The sequence below is a fragment of the Saccopteryx bilineata genome, chromosome 2, assembly GCF_036850765.1.
Source record: "Saccopteryx bilineata isolate mSacBil1 chromosome 2, mSacBil1_pri_phased_curated, whole genome shotgun sequence".
Classification (NCBI taxonomy): domain Eukaryota; kingdom Metazoa; phylum Chordata; class Mammalia; order Chiroptera; family Emballonuridae; genus Saccopteryx; species Saccopteryx bilineata.
The window spans coordinates 201,751,396-201,758,858 of record NC_089491.1 but is presented as its reverse complement, the minus strand read 5'-3'; the positions used below and the strand labels follow the sequence as shown (position 1 = coordinate 201,758,858).

Sequence of the window (7,463 nt, the reverse complement as noted above, 5' to 3'; positions counted from 1 at the left end):
GTAATAGCAAATGTTGGAGAGGCTGTGGAGAAAAAGGAACCCTCATACACTGTTGGTGGGAATGTAAAGTAGTACAACCATTATGGAAGAAATTATGGTGGATCCTCAAAAAACTGAAAATAGAACTACCTTATGACCCAGCAATCCCTCTACTGGGTATATACCCCCAAAACTCAGAAACATTGATACGTAAAGACACATGCAGCCCCATGTTTATTGCAGCATTGTTCACAGTGGCCAGGATATGGAAACAACCAAAAAGCCCGTCAATAGATGACTGGATAAAGAAGATGTGGCACATATACACTATGGAATACTACTCAGCCATAAGAAATGATGACATCGGAACATTTACAGCAAAATGGTGGGATCTTGATAACATGATACGAAGCGAAATAAGTAAATCAGAAAAAACCAGGAACTCCATTATTCCATACATAGGTGGGACATAAAAGTGAAACTGAGAGACATTGATAAGAGTGTGGTGGTTACGGGGGGGAGGGGGGAATGGGAGAGGGAAAGGGGGAGGGGGAGGGACACAGAAAGAACAAGATAGAGGGTGACGGAGGACAATCTGACTTTGGGTGATGAGTATGCAACATGATTGAATGACAAGATACCCTGGACTTGTTATCTTTGAATATATGTATCCTGATTTATTGATGTCACCCCAAAAAAGATAAAATTATTAAAAAAAAAATTGAAAACTGACTCAGTTGATTTTGTGGAAGAATACATTTTTTAAAGGAGTATAGTAGTACCTCATTACTTCACCTGTGCAGAGGGAAACAGGATTCCTGCTCAAAAATTTATTTGTATTCATGATCAAAACTCTCAGCAAAGTGGGAATACAGGGAACACACCTCAACATGATAAAGAACATCTATGACAAACCCACAGCCAAATCATACTCAATGGGCAAAACTTAAAAGCAATACCCTTAAGATCAGGAACAAAGCAGGGGTGCCCCTTTTCACCACTCTTATTCAACATAGTTCTGTAAGTCTTAGCCACAGCAATCAGACAAGAAAAAGAAATAAAAGGCATCCAAATTGGAAAAGAAATAAAACTATCACTATTTGCTGATGATATAATATTGTATATAGAAAATCCTAAAGTCTCAGTCAAAAAACTACTGGACCTAATAAATGAATTCAGCAAAGTGGCAGGATATGAAATTAATACTCAGATCAGAGACATTTTATAAACCAACAATGAACTATCAGAAAGAGAAATTAAGGAAACAGTCCCCTTTACTATTGCAACCAAAAAAATAAAGTACCTAGGAGTAAATTTAACCAAGAAGATTAAAGACTTATATAAAACATTAATATAAGAAATCAAGGAAGATACAAACACCTGGAAGCATATACCGTACTCATGGTTAGGAAGAATAAACATCATTAAAATGTCTATATTACCCAAAGCAATTTATAAATTTAATGCAATACCAATTAAAATACCAATGACATACTTCAAGATATATAACACATATTCCAAAAGTTTATATAAAACCAAAAAACAACACAAATAGCCTCAGTAATTTTGAAAAGGAAGAATAAAGTGGGACATATCACACTCCTGATATCAAGTTATACTACATGGCCACTGTACTCAAAACAGCTTGGCATAAGAACAGGCATATAGATCAATGGAACAGAACAGAAAACCAAGAAATAAACCCACACTTTTATGCACAACTGATATTTGACAACGGAGGTAAGAGCATACAATAAAGACAGCCTCTTCAACAAATGGTGTTGGTAAAATTGGACAGCTACCTGCAAAAAAATAAAACTAGAACACCATTCACCAAAATAAACTCAAAATGGATAAAAGACTTAAATGTAAGTGGTAAAACCATAAGCATCTTAGAAGAAAACATAGGCAGTAAGCTTTCTGACATCTCTCGCAGCAATATATTTGCTGATTTATCTCCATGGGCAAGTGAAATGAAAGACAGGATAAACAAATGGAACTGTATCAAACTAAAAAGCTTTTGCACAGCTAAAGACAATGAGAACAGAATAAAAAGACAAACTACACAATGGGAGAACATATTTGACAATACATCTGATAAGGGGTTAATAACCAAAATTTATAAAGAACTTGTAAAACTCAACACCAGGAAGACAAACAATCCAATCAAAAAATGGGCAAAAGAAATGAATAGACACTTCTCCAAAGAGGACATATAGATGGCCAATAGGCATATGAAAAAATGCTCAACATCACTAATCATTAGAGAAATGCAAATTAAAACCACAATGAGATATCATCTCACACCAGTGAATGGAGCTCATCAACAAAACAACACAGAATAAGTGCTGGTGAGGATGTGGAGAAAAGGGAACCCTCCTGCACTGCTGGTGCAAATGCAGACTGGTTGCAGCCACTGTGGAAAACAATATGGAGATTCCTCAAAAAATTAAAAATCAAACTGCCTTTTGACCCTGCTATCCCCCTTTTAGGAATATACCCCAAGAACACCATAGAACTGTTCCAAAAGGAGAAATGCATCCCCATGTTTATGGCAGCATTGTTCACAATAGCAAAGATCTGGAAACAGCCCAAGTAAGTGTCTGTCAGTGGACAAGTGGATTAAAAAGCAATGGTACATATATACAATGGAATACTATGGGGCCATGATAAAGAAGGAAATCTTACCTTTTGCGACAACATAGATGAACATGAAAAATATTATGTTAAGTGAAATAAGCCAGGCAGAAAAAGAAAAATAACACATGACCTCACTCATTTGAGGAATCCAATCAACAATGTGAACTGAGAAATGGAACTGAGATAAAGGAGGGATCAAAGGGACCAGAGGAAATGAGAACAGAAGGAAAAGAGATAATAGGATGGGATAAACCTGAAGGGAAGGGGGAGGGTGCTGTAGGGAGTGGGGCAAGGGAGATGTTTAGGGGAATATGGGGGAGGGGGGATGCATTCAGAGCAACACTAGAATCTAGGTAAACACAATACATTAAAATCAATAAAAAAAGAAAAAAATTAGTTGCTTGAATTCAAAATAGGAATATAGAAATGAATGTGTTTTTGCCCTGGCCAGTTGGCTCAGCGGTAGAGCGTCGGCCTGGCGTGCAGGAGTCCCGGGTTCGATTCCTGGCCAGGGCACACAGGAGAAGTGCCCATCTGCTTGTCCACCCCTCCCCCTCTCCTTCCTCTCTGTCTCTCTCTTCCCCTCCCGCAGCCGAGGCTCCATTGGAGCAAAGATGGCCCGGGCGCTGGGGATGGCTCTGTGGCCTCTGCCTCAGGTGCTAGAATGGCTCTGGATGCAACAGAGTGATGCCCCAGAGGGGCAGAACATCGCCCCCTGGTGGGCATGCGGGAGTCTGTCTGACTGCCTCCCCATTTCCAGCTTGGAAAAATGAAAATAAAATAAAATAAAATAAAGAAATGAATGTGTTTTTGTGTGTGTCTGTGTGTAACAAAAATATATGGAATTATTTTTCTTTTACATCTTTTGGAATAGTGTAAACAGCTGTTCATTACTTGTTTTTCTCCTTCACTTTTTGATATATCAGATAAGTATGTGTTTGTTGCAGGTGACTGAGATCACAACCTATTGTCTACAGTCAAGAGCAACATCAACCCTAGGCCATGTCAATACCAGGTGTTGTATGGTTGTCATAACTTCTGTCATGGTTTACCTCTGTCCTCCTGCAGGTGGAGTGTTGGCTTCCTTTTCAGACAGGCTCTCATCATGCTTGCAAGACAACTGCAGCTGAAGGTCTTAGGTTCTTTCAGCTTTAGGTCTAGGAGGGAAGAGAGGGCGTTCGTGTTTGAAAGAGGGATCTGTCTTAACCATACTACTTGGTGAGAGAGAATTGATAATAGCTGGCTGAGAGAAAGTTAAATTGTTTTTGAGGACAAAAGCAACATATGATCATTTCTAGGTGTTTTCATCCTATTTCACTTAAAAAAGCCATTGAGAATAGGAATCATGTCTTATACTTCATTTTATTCCCTTGAACTTTTATAATACTTTGTGTTGAGCAGACATACAATGCAGAATTTGTAGGTTAAAAAGGGCTTTTTTTCACATAGAGATCAAAGCATTTTTTATATTTAAAATAAGGCACAATTCTTATAGACTTTCCAGAGAATAAGAGTACCAGGGGAGAAAGATATGATCCTTCTTTTAAAGTACAATAGCTATCATTTAAATGACTTACCTGAGGAGATAGGTAGTAAGACAATAAAATTTTTACTTACACAATGTCTTTCTGAGAGAAGGAAGATCATAAAGTAGTTCCCACAGAAGGGAAGAGGAGAAAGCAAATATATATTATTATTAAAGGATTTTTTTTCTAAGAAGGTTGAGTTATCCTATGTGATATAAAACCACAAAGATGGGCTTAATAAATCCCTGGATTCCAAGATGCCGAACAAAAAGACCTAGATATCTATAGTCAGATTAAAGAAAGAAAATAAAGCTTATTTACTTATATTTGCTTTGAGATTTATTTGGATAGGAAAAATTAAACTTCAGAAATATGCAGTCTAACTTCATATACAATGTGGTATATTTGGAAGCTATGTTATTTTGAGACCACCTTGAGGGAAAAACAAAACAAAACAATAAACAGGCACATAATGCATCATCAGCAAGAGTCCTGTTTTGATCAATCCCATGTTTTATTCACCCCAAAGAATGGTAACATTGTGCTTTCTAATGATACATCGCTGTATGTGAGAAATGCAGTTGCCATTTTGCAAAAATGAAGCACATTATGTTACATGAGTGCTTGTATTTTTACATATTTTGACAAAAGCAAGAGCATTCTTATTTACACAACAAATGTGTTTAGTTTTAAAAGCACAATTATTTCTTCTACAGTGAAGATAAAGTTTAAAGTAAATATTGAAAGTTATAAGTTTTATTTATGGTAAAACAACAATTCTAAATTACTTATGTAAACATTTTTAGAGTTACACTATACAAATATCCAATTGTGATTTACTGCAAACAATACACTTAATTTTTTGCCAACACAAATAGCAATAAATCTGATCTTATGATATTTCAAAAGATTTATTTATTTATTTATTTATTTATTTATTTATTTTTTAAGACTGAATACTTTATTCAAACCCATCAGAGAAATAGACAGTTGGGTCTGTAACAAAGCATTGTTTTAAAGCATAAGCCAGTAATTATTTAGTACATGCTGCTACATTCAAATTAAGACCACAACTTTTAAATATTTAAAACAGAATAAGTTTCCCTGTAAAAGCAGCACTGTTGTGACATTTAAACTTTAATATTCCATTCCTTCTTTCTCACCCTCTCCTTCAACAGAATCCACACCAACCTCCTCATAATCCTTCTCAAGGACAGCCATGTCCTCACGTGCCTTGGAAAACTCTCCTTCCTCCATGCCCTCACCCACATACCAGTGGACAAAGGCACGCTTGGCATACATCAGGTCAAACTTGTGGTCCAGGTGAGCCCAGGCCTCAGCAATAGTTGTGGTGTTGCTTAGCATGCACACAGCTCGTTGCACTTTGGCCAGGTCTCCACCAGGGACCACAGTGGGAGGCTGATAATTAATGTCAACTTTGAAGCCAGTGGGGCACCAGTCTACAAACTGGATAGTATGCTTGGTTTTGATGGTGGCAATGGCTGCATTGACATCTTTGGGAACCACATCACCTCGGTACAGCAGGCAGCAAGCCATGTATTTACCATGGCGAGGGTTACATTTTACCATCCGGTTGGCTGACTCAAAGCATGCACTGATGATCTCTGCTACAGAAAGCTGTTCATGGTAGGCTTTCTCAGCAGAGATGACAGGGGCATATGTGGCCAGAGGGAAGTGGATGAGAGGATAGGGCACCAGGTTGGTCTGTTATTCAGTCAAATCAACATTCAGGGCTCCATCAAACCTGAGGGAAGCAATGATGGAGGATACAATTTGACCTATTAACCTATTCAGGTTAGTGTAGGTTGTATATTCGATATCAAGGTTTCTATGACAGATGTCATATATAGCCTCATTGTCAACCATGAAGGCATAGTCAGAGTGCTCCATGGTGGTGTGAGTGGTGAGGATAGAGTTGTAGGGCTCAACTACAGCTGTGGAAACCTGAGGGGCTGGGTAAATAGAGAACTCCAGCTTGGACTACTTGTCATAATCGACAGATGTTCCATCAGCAGGGAGGTGAACCCGGAACCAGTTCCCCCACCAAAGCTGTGGAAAACCAAGAAGCCCTGAAGACCTGTGCACTGGTCAGCCAGTTTCCGAATTCGGTCCAAGACGAGGTCAATGATCTCCTTGCCAATGGTGTAGTGTCCATGGGCATTGTTATTGGCAGCATCTTCCTTGCCTATGATGAGCTGCTCAGGGTGGAAGAGCTGGCGGTAGGTACCAGTGCAAACTTCATCAATAACTGTAGGTTCTAGGTCTACAAACACTGCCAAGGCATATGCTTGCCAGTGCCTGTCTCACTGAAGAAGGTATTGAAAGAGTCATATTCCCCTCCAATGGTCTTGTCACTTGGCATCTGGCCATCGGGCTGGATGCCATGTTCTAGGCAGTAGAGCTCCCAGCAGGCATTGCCGATCTGGACACCAGCCTGACCAACATGGATGGAGATGCACTTATGCATGGTTGCTGTTATGCTGCTGCCAAATGGAAGGTGGAGAGGAAGAGGAGAGGTTGTTGCTTCTTACAGCACGACTCTTAGGCAGTCAATGTAAGAGAACCTAAGATTTATTTTTTAAGTTGGAGAAGATTACATGTTTATGACTTAGGAAAGCAGATACAAATTTCTATAAACAACTTAAAGAATAAAAATCCTGTTAGCAATATTATTGGGAGGAATTGTAGAAGCACCTTTGGTATAATTTAAATAGCTTTGATTTTTTTGTTGTTGTTGAATAAAGGCTATTTAAATCTGCTTTATCTGCTGTTTTACAGTGGACATTGTTAATTACCTGGGAAATATTTATTTACAAAGATGATTGCTTTGCTGAATTTGGGTTTATGAAAGCTGAGTAATAATGGTAACCAATAAAAGAAGTCACAGTTCTTTGAAGACATGCCCTAGCATTCACCTCCAGGGCTGGTGAAGCTGGGGTGTTTGAGGCATGAGGAAATGTTCTGGCATTTGACCAGGGGTTTGAAAGTGCTTAAGTGATATCTTTCAATGTACTTTAAAAAAAACAAAAAACAAAAACAAAAACAAGGGAGTTGTTGCTTGAGGTTCTCTGCGGCTTATGAACAGCTGCAAGGTATTCAGCTTCTCTGATTCTTTATATCCTAATGTAAAACCAAAATAGTGATAGCTATATTGGGAATTGTTTGGGGGGTTCCAGAAAAAAAAGGATGTGAGTTAAGCACAAGGCTTTGTGCCCTGGAGGCTCAGTGGGGTTTGTTCCCCTTTCTTTCCCTGACACTCCCCGACACCCCCAGCTCCCAGTTTAGTACTCTTTTGTG

The 7,463-nt window shown here is 38.7% G+C and overlaps 1 pseudogene; it reads right to left on the bottom strand.

The window, feature by feature from the left end:
- Positions 1–5,200: 5,200 nt before the first annotated feature.
- Positions 5,201–6,706, bottom strand: LOC136323107 (tubulin alpha-1A chain-like; annotated as a pseudogene).
- Between the last annotated feature and the right edge of the window lie 757 nt (positions 6,707–7,463).